Here is a 13,606-nt window from a genome sequence, read left to right on the forward strand (position 1 = left end):
TGTGGGGATTGTCCACAGTATTGAGTATGTAAGGTCATTTGTACGCAGAGTGGGGTTGGTTGAATGTATTGTTTGAGGAACATCCATTGTAAATTCAATAAACATTCAATAGCATGTCATGCAGTTTCTCTGTGCCTTTTCCTCCATGTTGTCCTGGCATATAGTCTCCCCCATGGTTTGCTGTGCTGCCTGGGGATGCTCCAATCGCTCAGAGAAAGGAGTATGAATGTAAAGTTTCCCCACTGACACAGAGAGGAGGAAAGAATGGCTGGCTCAAGTCAGCAGGAGCAATTTAACTATCACAAAAGACAACAAAAGCAACAACATATGTGAGGTAATCATATTTTTCACAAAACGAAGACCACACCATTGGGAAGCTTAATGTCTGGTTTAATCAAAAATATGGAACAGGGAGAGGCTTGCAAAACTGTGAGTGTTGAGACTCAGGTGCAGGGTGAGGGTCTCATTGCAGGTCTTCAGGCTCCATTGAATCCCCCTGAGGTTCTTGTGCTGAAAGAGGGAGACAAAGACAGGAGAAAGGGTTGGATACATCTAGCAACCTATGGGATGGGCAATTGCTGACCTATTTTAAACTTGCCTTGTGTTTTCACTCTCACTTAAGTCCCTCTCCCTTTGCCATCAATCCAAAATCAGCTGAGCTGCAACATAATACAGACAGGTAATCAGAATCACAAGGACATAATATGACTCTGCTAAAAACACTCACCCATAAATTACGTTTTTGTTTACTGTTTGGAAGTCTCAAATATCCACTCTAAATCCATATCAAAAGCGATTTATCACAAAAATAGCTCTCTTCCTTTTTATTGTGTAACGTTAACTATAATATACTAGCTTGAACTCCAAAATGGATATCCTCATTTCACCACCACCACCCACTACAATCCCTCCACCCCGGATAAAAGCACGTTAAGAAGCCCTTTTTCTCTAATTCCACAAGATTGGATGAAATAACATTAGGAGAACGGATTAATAGGCTTTTCATGGTTAATGTCTGTTGCTAACTTTATCCGGTATCCTAGCCTAATCTGTTATCTGTAAACGTTAGGGATAACCCACTAACATCCTTTAATACACATGTTAATTTGACTCAGATGTGCTGATAATATCCGCAATATAAACCTTTAAACGTCTTCTTACCTTTAAAAGTCCATCACGAAGGGTCCATTATGCTGCAACTTATGGAGTCAGATTTGGGTCAATATTCTAGCGCGCAAAACAAGCTACTCACGAGCGGAAAATGTGCTTTTACACGTGCATGAAATGACCCTCGCGCGCAGATTAAACCCCCGCGAGCAGAGACAGCCCTCTTGCTCGCTCGCGGGAGTGTCAGCCTCACTCGCTCGCGGAGTCTGTCTGAGCGCGCGTGAAAAGTTTCTGACACTTTGGGGCGGAGCCACTGGACTTTGATTGACATCTGCACAGGAAACCTGGAGTTGCCAGGTTTGATAAATGCCTGAACTACCAAGAGCTGAGGAGTGACAGCAGCAATATCAGTTGGACGAGATTGAATGGTAAAGATGCCCATAAAAAAACATTATATTCGTAAAGTGTACAGCTAATATATATATATATAAATTATTTTTTTATAAAACAATATATTTTTGAGTGGGCTGTATCTGACGAAAACTGCTAGCTACTGTCTGCACCTCTTACGAAATGAACTATAAATGAACTATAGTATACTGTAAGAGTTGTATAGTGTCCTATAGTCAGTTTGTAGTGTTCTGGAGTATTTTTCACCTGCGATCGTATTACTATAGTTTTTTCTGTAGTGCCATTTTATTAGCTATAGTAGCCCTATAATATTTCAATAGTAATACTATGTATCTAGATCTTTGTAGTATTCCTATATTATTTTAAATAGTATAACTATAATATATAGTGTTTCTGTAGTTGTTTTTTGAACTCACTATAGAACACTCCTATAGTAATAGTATGATATTGTCATAATGAATGCATATTATTACCATAGTGTTTGTAAAAGCATTACAATCCTAGAATTAATGTGTCATTTAATTATATCAAATTAATTGATAGTTCAGGCATTTATCAAACCTGGCCACTCTGGGCTTCCTGGCAGCTGTCAATCAAAGTCCAGTGGCTCCGCCCCAAAGTGTGAGAAACATATATTGATTGGGTCATTGACCCAAATCTGACTCCATAATAAGCTTAATATGTTGTTATTTATGTAATTAATTAATTCTAGGATTTTAATGCTTTTACAAACACTATAGTAATAATGTGCATTCACTATGACACGATCATGATATTACTATACAGTAGGAGTGTTCTATAGTGTGTTCAAAAAACAACTATGAAACACTATATATATTATACTATAGTTATACTATTTAAAATAATATAGGAATACTACAAAGATCCATACATAGTAGATACTAGATACATAGTATTACTATTGAAATATTATAGGGCTACTATAGCTAATAAAATGGCACTACAGAAAAAACTATAGTAATACGATAGCAGGTGAAAAATACTACAGAACACTACAAACTGACTATAGGACACTATACAACTCTCACAGTATACTCTAGTAATACTATAGTTCATTTATAGTTAATTTCGTAAGAGGTGCATACAGCAGACAGCTAGTAGTTTTCGACAGATAGCCCACTCAAAAATATATTATTTTATATAAAATTAATTAATTAATTAGCTGTGCACTTTACGAATACAATGTTTTTTTATGGGCATCTTTACCATTCAATCTCGTCCAACTGATATTGCTGCTGTCACTCCTCAGCTCTTGGTAGTTCAAGCATTTATCAAACCTGGCAACTCCAGGTTTCCTGTGCAGCTGTCAATCAAAGTCCAGTTGCTCCGCCCCAAAGTGTCAGAAACTTTTCACGCGCGCGCAGACAGACTCTGCGAGCGAGTGAGGCTGACACTCCCGGGAGCGAGCAAGAGGACTGTCTCTGCTCGCGGGGGTTTAATCTGCAAGCGAGGGTCATTTCATGCGTGTGTAAAAGCACATTTTCCGCTCGTGAGTAGCTTGTTTTGCACGCTAGAATATTGACCCATATCTGACTCCATACAACTCTACTGCGCTGCTAGCCGCAGATCGTGGAGCCTCTCAATAATAAATAGAACAATTGAGAGGCTCCACGATCCGCCATTGCTGTAAAAAAATTGGTCCCCCTTCATGACTCTGGATTGGGGGATGGTCCACACTGCCTGAGGAAGGTTAGGCTATGTGTATTTTTTTTGTCATTAACCTTTTTCGGACCACTTATTTATTTATTTTGGTGACGATCCGACCTCCATGCTGCTACTCTGGTTCAAACTGCATCCACCAAACAATATGATTTATCTCGACCTCCCCAAAATAACCAAAATCTTTTTTAGCTGTTCTGTCTTCATTTCCTGCGATCTTCTTCATGCAGTCAGTCAAAATGAATGAATGAATGCATGGGCGTTTTCTTGGACTATTTATAGGCAAATATGGGCGTTACGTGAAGCCCGCAAAAGCTGCGCCGCATTTCGAGTTGATTGTGATTTATAAAAGGGAAACCGGCGTAGGATGTGCCGTACGCAAGTCCTGCGCCGGTACGCAGTCTTTTATGAATCGGAACATGTCTGTGCGTATTTATTTGCTTTGTCCTACGTAAGCAACCTTCCCACGTCAATCCTACGCAAGGCTTTATAAATGAGGCCCCTGGTCCTTCCACACGAGACCGCTCAACCCGCTGGAGACGCTGTAGTACATACAGTTGCAAGAAAAAGTATGTGAACCCTTTGGAACTACCTGGATTTCTGCATAAATTGGTCATAAAATGTGTTCTGATCTTCATCTAAGTCACAACAATAGACAAACACAGTCTGCTTAAGCTAAAACCACAAAAACAATTATATGTTTTTATGTTTTTATTGAACACACCATGTAAACATTCACAGTGCAGGGTGGAAAAAGTATGTGAACCCTTGGATTTAATAACTTGTTGACCCTCCTTTGGCAGCAATAACCTCAACCTAACGTTTCCTATAGTTACATATCAGACCTGCACAACGGTCAGGAGGAATTTTGGACCATTCCTCTTTACAAAACTGTTTCAGTTCAGCAATATTCTTGGGATGTCTGGTGTGAATCGCTCTCTTGAGGTCATGCCACAGCATCTCAATTGGGTTGAGGTCAGGACTCTGACTGGGCCACTCCAGAAGGTGTATTTTCTTCTGTTGAAGCCATTCTGTTGTTGATTTACTTCTGTGCTTTGGGTCGTTGTCCTGTTGCATAACCCATCTTCTGTTGAGCTTCAATTGGTGGACAGATGGCCTTAAGTTCTCCAGTAAAATGTCTTGATAAACTTGAGAATTCATTTTTCCGTCGATGATGGCAATCTGTCCAGGCCCTGAGGCAGCAAAGCAGCCCCAAACCATGATGCTCCCTCCACCATACTTCACAGTTGGGATGAGGTTTTGATGTTGGTGTGCTGTGCCTTTTTTTCTCCACACATAGCGTTGTGTGTTCCTTCAAAACAACTCAACTTTGGTTTCATCTTTCCACAGATTATTTTGCCAGTACTGCTGTAGAACATCCAGGTGCTCTTTTGCAAACTTCAAACGTGCAGCAATGTTTTTTCTGGACAGCAGTGGCTTCCTCCATTTTATGACCGACTTATGTAGAAATCCAGGTAATTCCAAAGGGTTCACATACTTTTTCTTGCAAATGTATGCCGAGCCTGTAAGTGGCACTGTACTTCTGCCACAAAATACACCAAAAGCAGCGAAGAAGACTTCCCGTGGTGCATGGTTGCCCTGTTTATTCTCCGCGGTGGACGCTCTGGCTCTTTTTCTCCCTCCCCGAGGCAAGCGTGTGCTCCTGCTGTAAATCTCTCCGGTAGTCCACCAGCAGATGAAAAACACCCACCTCTCCGCCTCTTCCAAGGGACGAGGGAAGCGTGCGGCATTTTCCGTTAGATTTTTTTATCCACCGGTCAACATGTCCGTTAAAGTTTATATCTTCCGGACAAAATTAGAAAAGTGCCGGTCAAAGTCTTCTTTGTTATTTATTGAGCTTTAAAACAAATTGATAACGACTCTATATAATAACATAAGAATAATAAATGGAGCCTCTCTTTTCCTCCCTTTCTTCTGACAGCCCAGCAGCTGATCTCTGAGCAGGAAATGTGGGGAGAGGCGGGACTAATTGCTTCATCGTTATCAGGAAATGATCGTATAGGCCAGGGCGTAGACACTGAGCAGTTTGGCCCCCCAGAGAGTTGCATCCCCAGATCTACCCACCTTGGGACCCGTTACCGTTATCTGCGTTTCCCTGTCGGCCTTGTGTGGCCAAACCTATATGATAGAGAACTGTAGCGGATACGATCGTTACCGTTCTCGTGTGGCTGCAGCCTTAAACTGGGCCATGCTGCATAATGAGATCTTTCACTTTAGGTATTTAAAGTATCTTTTGATCTGCTTATACTTTTAATTAAGTACAATTTTAAATGTAGTACTTTTACTTGTAACTGTGTATTTTTACACTGTTATATTCCTACTGTTACTTAAATCAATAATCTGAGTGCTTTTTCATCTCCGTTTGTGTGTTATGAGGTGAAGAGGGGAACTTGGAATCATCTCTTCTGTACATAATGGAAGAAAATACTTTGGACGATATTAAAAACAAGACAACCATATAACTAACACACATGCATGTTTATTGCACATCAAACAAGCAAGAAGGTAATGACTGAACATCTCAGAGCCAAACCTCTCCCCCTTCCCCCCCGCCACAGGCAAATAATGACACACTACACTACAGTAAATAGAAAACATGAGAGCTACAGGAAAGACAGCCCATTGAAAACAACTGAAATATCAGCGAGAAACCCCAAATGCACACACACACACACACACACACACACACACACACACACACACACACACACACACACACACACACACACACACACACACACACACACACACACACACACACACACACACACACACACACACACACACACACACACACACACACACACACACACACACACACACACACACACACACACACACACACACACACACACACACACACACACACACACACACACACACACACACACATATATTATCAATTTGCATGGCGTGTTCTCCAGCCCCTGTCCGGTAGTCAGTTTGTGGAGAATATTCAAGAATAACAATAACTTGAACTCTTGAGTTGTAAAGCTTCACATGGACATCTAGTGGGAGGAGGCTGCTCATTGTCATCAATGTTTGGAATCTCCATTAGTTTATGACAAAAATACTGATGTAAGGCTTTGAGGTAACTACTATATCCAAGGTCAAAAAAACATAAACGCTTAAACATCCAATAATTTATTAACCAGACCAAATGTCTAAAAGCATTGCAGCAATGTTCATTCCACTCAAAAACAAATACAGCAAACCTAAAACAATATAAATGTTTTCCTGAGGGTGGTGCTTAAGGCTGGAGCCACACGAGGACGATAAAGCAAACGGACCAAAATCTATATGAAAAAAGTCTTCCGTCCACATGCAATAGGCACCAGAAACGTGTCCGTTCACACGAGACCGCTCGAAAGCGGTGGAGACGCTGTAGTACATATTATGCCGGTATTCCACCAGCAGATGAAAAACACCCATTTCTCCACCTCTTCCAAGGGAAGAGGGAACCGTGCGGCAGGGTTTCAATTTCATTTCGCCGGTCAACATGTCGGTTAGTTTAAATCTTCCAGACAAAATTTGAAAAGTTCCGGTCAAAGGTCTTCTTTGTTATTTATTGAGCTTTAAAACAAATTGATAACGACTCTATATAATAATATAAGAATAAAAAACGGAGCCTCTCTTTTCCTGCCCCTCTTCTGAGAGCCAAGCAGCTGATCTCTGAGCAAGAGAGGTGGGAGAGGCGGGGCTATTGCTTCAACGTTATCAGGAAATGATCGTATAGGCGTAAACACGGAGCCGTTTGCCCCCCCAGAGCGTTTCGTTTGCAGATCTACCCACCTTGGGAACCGTTATCGTTTTATGCGTTGCCATGTCGGCCTCGTATGGCCGAACCGTCTATATGATAGAGAACTGTAGCGGATTTGACCGTGATCGTCCTCGTGTGGCTGGGGCGTAAAAGTAGTCAAAATACAAGGGCATTATTCACATCAAATTAAAGATGGATATTTTTGGACTGATGATGATCTGTAGAGGAAAGGTCAAGGGTTCACAAAAACATTCTGCATCATCTTCTGGGAACCAGTGATCTCTGATCCACTACACCACTGTAAACACTGGCTTCTATTAGTGGCATGTTGTGATTTATTTTTAAAGCCTAACAACATTGCACAGAGCTATGACTCACACGCACTGCACTGAGGGAACCAGTCACATGACTCGATCATCCTAGTTACACATATTTATGCAATCCTCCATTATCTCATTAAGTCAGTGGTTCCCAAACTTTTTCAGTCGGGACCCCCTTGGGTATTGGAAATATTTTCGGGACCCCCCAACCCGGTTCCCATCTATATTGGTAGGATTCATTTTATATTGTTGTAAAAACATTACATTTTCTTTGCGAATAGTAATAAGATACAAAGATCCAATTATCATTTTATATTTTATTATGGATTACACATGAACAAAAGGGAAAAATAGATTTTTAAATTCAAATTTCTTTAAGGAAAATATATGAACACTGAACTACTATTTCTACTGCAGGTTGCAAACGATCACATCACTATACAATTCCTATTCCACACATAGGCCCTTTCTCATTTCATCAAATCCCCCTCCTCGACTCCTCGGTCCTCCGGTAGTGACCCGGAAATGAATTTCAGCGCGCCATGTTGAAGGACATCTCATTTCTCTAAATGCACTTCGAGGACCGAGGATCGAGCATCGAGGAGGCTCTCTGGAGGAGCTCTAACCGAGGATACATGGGTCCTCCACGGCTCCTTCGTGGATGCATTTCCGGGAACAGAGATGTTTCAAAGAGTCATGACGTACGGCCGGACTTATCTTAGCCAATGGCAGCTCTGCATCATCCCCTGGATATTACTTTATAAACTGCTTTCATCGCGACGCGATGTTTACAGTGAGAACAGCTGTGAGGTCCGTGCAGAAAGCAGAGCAGTGTGTATAATATATATCACTCAGTATAACAGGCCTACATTAATCTCTGTATTTGTATGCTTTAGTTTAGTAGATATCTACAAACAAAGAGTCCATATGTTTCTAAAACCATTTAGTGCTTCACATAATAAAATACACAACGGCCGTAGCCTGTTTTAGGAGCTGTAGGTGCGTGTGTGTGGTGTAGGTGTGTGTGGTACAGTGTGTAGGTGCGTGTCATGTGTGTGGTACAGTGTGTGCGTAGATGCGGTGGACAGACAGGTCTCAATTGGTTTGGTGTCCTCTGCTTAATAATGCTTTTAATACTTGTAAATAAAACTTTTGGCCCGTAATGTATTTTCCTCATTGTAGCGACCAGAGTGAGGGGGGGGGGGGGGGGGGGGGGATATATCCAGTCTATGATAGTGTTACGTTATTATGAGAGTGCTGTTTGATTCTGAAATTGTATATAAATATATACATATATATTTATATAAATATATACATATATATGTGTGTGTGTGTTTGTGTGTGTGTTCGCATCTGTAGCCTGCTATTGTCTCATTATACCGCACTGTGAATGAATTAAAGTAAATATATAAGTCGACATGAACACATACTGTATGTCCATAAGACAGCGGGCCGCTGGGCGTCCTGTCATCATTAATGGACGTCTCTTTAAAATGACCGCTCAGAGGAGAGGAGTTCTCATTTCTCTAACCGCCTGCTGCTTCCCCTCCTCTCTCCTCGGTTCCCCTCCTCGGCTCCTCCGCTCGCATCTCCTGTGGGCGGGACTAAGTCTCGAGGATAGGAGTCGAGGAGGGGAGTCGAGGAGGGGAGTTTTTAGCCTCTCAATGACTTGTGTGTGCTTGCTTTCCCTCGCAGATCTTCTCAAACCGGGGCTGTTGTTTTGAGACTGCCACTCTCAGTTCATTCTCAATGTTCAGCTTTGATCTGTATTTGGTTTTGATGGCAGCAACAGCAGAAAAGCCTATCTCACACAAGTAGGATGTTGCAAAAGGCAGCAGTATGCTCAAAGCTCTCTGACCAATGAGAGGGTACTCCTTCAGTTGGATCTGGTTGGGCTCACCTCTACGCACAGCGTCGGCTCTGGAACCTTACTTCTGGATAGGGGTTGGACTCTATTCTTCTCCGGAGTTGCTCAAGGTGTGAGGCGCCGGGCGGGTGTGGGGATACTCAAAAGTCCCCGGTTGGATGCTTCGTTGTTGGAGTTTACCCCAGTGGACGAGAGGGTCGCCTCCCTACGCCTGCGGGTTATGGGGGGGGAAAACTCTGACAGTTGTGTGTGCTTATGCACCCAACAGCAGTTCAGAGTATACAGCCTTCTTGGAGACCCTGGAAAGAGTCCTGTATGGGGCTCCTGAAGGGGACTCTTTAATCTTGCTGGGAGACTTCAACGCACATGTGGGCAATGATGGAGACACTTGGAGGGGAGTGATTGGGAGGAACGGCCCCCCTGATCTGAACCGGAGTGGTGGTTTGTTACTGGACTTCTGTGCTAGTCATGGATTGGCCATAACAAACACCATGTTCGAACATAAGGATGCTCATAAGTGTACGTGGTACCAGAGCACCCTAGGCAGAAGGTCCATGATCGATTTCGTTATCGTATCATCGGACCTGAGGCCATATGTTTTGGACACTGGGGTAAAGAGAGGGGCGGAGTTGTCAACTGATCACCATCTGGTGGTGAGTTGGGTTGAGTGGCGGGGGAAGCCTCTGGATAGACCTGGTAAGCCCAAACGTGTAGTTTGGGTGAACTGGGAATGTCTGGAGGAGGCCCAAGTTCAGGAGGCCTTCAACTCACACCTCCGGCGGAGCTTTTCGGGCATTCCCGTGGAGGTTCGGGACATTGAACCAGAGTGGTCGGTGTTCAAAGCCTCTATTGCCGAAGCCGCGGCGGGGAGCTGTGGTCTCAAGGTCCTAGGTGCCTCAAGGGGCGGTAACCCTCGAACCTCCTGGTGGACACCGGTGGTCAGGGAAGCTGTCCGACTGAAGAAGGAGGCCTTCAGGGATTTGTTATCCCGGGGGACTCCCGAGGCAATTGCAAGGTACCGACAGGCCCGAAGGGCAGCAGCCTCAGCCATGGCCGAGGCTAAGCAGCGGGTGTGGGAGAAGTTCGGAGAAGACATGGAAAAGGACTTTCGGGCGGAACCAAAGTTGTTCTGGAAAACTGTCCGACACCTCAGGAGGGGGAAGCAGGGAACCATCCAAGCTGTGTACAGTAAGGATGGGACGTTGTTGACCTCAACTGATGGAGTGTTAGGGCGTTGGAAGGAGAACTTTGAGGAACTCCTGAACCCGACAACTCCGCCCTCTATGTTAGAGGCAGAGCTGGAGTATGACGGGGGACAACACCAATCTCCCGGTGGGAGGTCACTGAGGTCGTCAAACAACTTCACAGTGGCAAAGCCCAGGGAGTGGATGAGATCCGCCCAGAAATGCTGAAGGCTCTGGGTGTTGAGGGACTGTCATGGTTGACACGTCTCATCAACGTTGCGTGGAAGTCGGAAACAGTACCGAAGGAGTGGCAGACCGGGGTGGTGGTTCCCCTTTTTAAAAAGGGGGATCAGAGGGTGTGTGCCAATTACAGAGGCATCACACTACTCAGCCTCCCCGGGAAAGTTTACTCTAAGGTACTCGAAAGGAGGGTCAGGCCGATTGTCGAACCTCAGATTGAGGAGGAACAATGCGGATTCCGTCCTGGTCGTGGAACGACGGATCAGCTTTTTACTCTCGCAAGGATCCTGGAGGGGGCCTGGGAGTATGCTTATCCAGTCTACATGTGTTTTGTAGACTTGGAGAAGGCGTATGACCGGGTTCCCAGGGAGTCAATGTGGGAGGTGCTGCGGGAGTATGGGGTGAGGGGGTCTCTACTCAGGGCCATCCAATCTCTGTACTCCCAAAGCGAGAGCTGTGTCCGGGTCCTCGGCAGTAAGTCGGACCCATTTCAGGTGAGGGTTGGCCTCCGCCAAGGCTGCGCTTTGTCACCAATCCTGTTTGTAATATACATGGATCGGATTTCGAGGCGTAGTCGTGGGGGAGGGGGTCTGCAGTTCGGTGGACTAAGGATTGCACCACTGATGTTTGCAGATGATGTGGCTCTGATGGCTTCATCGGTCTGCGACCTTCAGCACTCACTGGATCGGTTCGCAACCGAGTGTGAAGCGGCTGGGATGAGGATCAGCACCTCCAAATCTGAGGCCATGGTTCTCAGCAGGAAACCGATGGACTGTCCACTCCAAGTAGTGAATGAGTCCTTACCCCAAGTGAAGGAGTTCAAGTATCTCGGGGTCTTGTTCTCGAGTGAGGGAACAATGGAGCGTGAGACGGGTCGGAGAATCGGAGCAGCGGGAGCGGTACTGCAGTCGCTTTACCGCACCGTTGTGACGAAAAGGGAGCTGAGCCAGAAGGCAAAGCTCTCTGTCTACCGTGCCATTTACGCTCCTACCCTCACTTATGGTCATGAAGGATGGGTCATGACCGAAAGAACAAGATCGTGGGTACAAGCGGCCGAGATGGGTTTTCTCCGCAGGGTGGCTGGTGTCTCCCTTAGGGATAAGGTGAGAAGTTCGGTCATCCGGGAGGGACTCAGAGTTTAACCGCTCCTCCTTCGCGTCGAAAGGAGCCAGTTGAGGTGGTTCGGGCACCTAGTTAGGATGCCACTTGGGCGCCTCCCTGGGGAGGTGTTCCAGGCACGTCCAGCTGGGAAGAGACCAAGGGGTAGACCTAGAACCAGGTGGAGGGATTATATCTCTTCGCTGGCCTGGGAGCGCCTTGGGATCGCCCAGTCCGAGCTGGTTGATGTGGCCAGGGAAAAGAAAGTTTGGGGCTCTCTGCTGGAACTGCTACCTCCGCAACCCGACCACGGATAAGCGGGAGAAGATGGATGGATGGATGGATGGTCTTGGATTTGAACAGCAGCCTCATGGTTGAATCTGAAGTCATTTCAATGTACTGTTCCTCTTCTGCAGTGCTGAACGTGGTAGGTGGTGTTGCAACAAATGGATCTCTAATCCAGTCCACAGAGAAGTATTTCTGAAAGCTGACTTTCAGGGCTGAGATGTGATCTCTCATACATGGGAACGCTGTGTTCTGCAGCTCATTGGTCTCGATGAATGCCTTGAGATTCTCAAATTAGTCGATATCCCCACATTCTATAATCTCCTGCCCCACATGTCCAGTTTCTGTGTGAAGGATTGTATCTTGTCTGCCAGGTGTGGAAGGTGTGTATTGTTGCCCTGCAACTGCAGATTCAATTAATTTAGCTTCACAAACATGTCGCTTAGGTAGGCCAGTTTCATGAGGAAGTGTTCATCATAAAACTTGCTGGCAAGGTTGTTCCCCTCCTCCTCCAAGAAGATTCTGATCTCATCTTTAAGCGCTCGCACCCTGGACAGCACTTTTCTGCGAGAGAGCCATCGGGACTCGCTGTGAAAAAGAACAGCTGTGTACTCGGAGCCCATCCCCTCGCACAATGTGGAAAAAAGGCGAGTTTTCAGTGGTCTTGTTTTGATGTAATTGACGGTGGTTATAACATCGGACAAAACGGCATTAAGCTCCGGACTCAGCTGCTTTGACGCGAGTGCCTCTCTGTGTATTATACAGTGCGTCCACACTGCTCTTGGTGCAACGCGCTTGATGAGCGCCTGTAGTCCTCCCCGTGTTCCTGCCATAGCCCGGGCACCGTCTGTGCAGATCCCCACACAGTCCTTCCATTTCATTTCGGCTTCACTCAGACAGGTGTTGATTATTTTGAACAGTTCATCAGCTGTTGCTCTCTTTCGGACATAGTTGCAAAATAGCAAATCCTCGCTCAGCTCAGCTGTATCTACGTATCTGACATACGCAATTAACAGACAGTCCTTGTTACTGTCTGTAGCCTCGTCTACCTGGAGCGCAAAGTGTTTGTCTTTTACTTTCTCAACAAGCTGCTCTTTCATGTCTTCTGAGATGTCATCAATGCGTCTTGCAATAGTGTTGTCGGACAAGGGGATGGCTTTGAGTTTTTGGGCAGTTGCCTCGTCAATTAAAGTTGAAACCATATCTATAGCGCAAGGGACTATGAGCTTCTCAGCGATGGTCTGTGGTTTTTTAGACTCTGCGATACGATATGCCACTTTATACGAGGCAAGTTGAGCATTAGATGTGACAGATGCTGTTTTAACAAAGCAGATCTGCTGACCACGATATTCTTGAAGTTTTCTCTGAAAGAAATCGAGGGGCTTATTCACATCATTGGGGTGTGTGGTCTCCAAGTGACGTTTCATCTTGTTTGGTTTCATGCTCGCTACTGTTAAGGTTTTGAGACAGAGGACACACACTGGTCGTTCCTCCCCACCTACCACGTTAGATGTGAAGCCAAGGGAGATGTATGACTCATCATACTTTCTGGATTTGGGCTTAGTTGCAAGCTGCAAGGCTTGTCCTGTAGGCTCATCCACTTTTTCTTTTAACTGACGGCCCGGTTAAAAAC

At 45.1% G+C, this 13,606-nt stretch overlaps 1 long non-coding RNA gene across 1 annotated transcript; it reads right to left on the reverse strand.

The window, feature by feature from the left end:
• Positions 1 to 373: 373 nt before the first annotated feature.
• LOC307025902 lies at positions 374 to 1,276 on the reverse strand. The gene is made up of 2 exons (XR_013804302.1): positions 599 to 1,276; positions 374 to 510 (listed from the first exon to the last, which is right to left on the reverse strand). It is a non-coding gene; the product is annotated as an uncharacterized lncRNA (long non-coding RNA).
• Between the last annotated feature and the right edge of the window lie 12,330 nt (positions 1,277 to 13,606).

The sequence above is a fragment of the Notothenia rossii genome (genome assembly GCF_949606895.1).
Source record: "Notothenia rossii genome assembly, chromosome: 11".
Classification (NCBI taxonomy): Eukaryota; Metazoa; Chordata; class Actinopteri; order Perciformes; family Nototheniidae; genus Notothenia; species Notothenia rossii.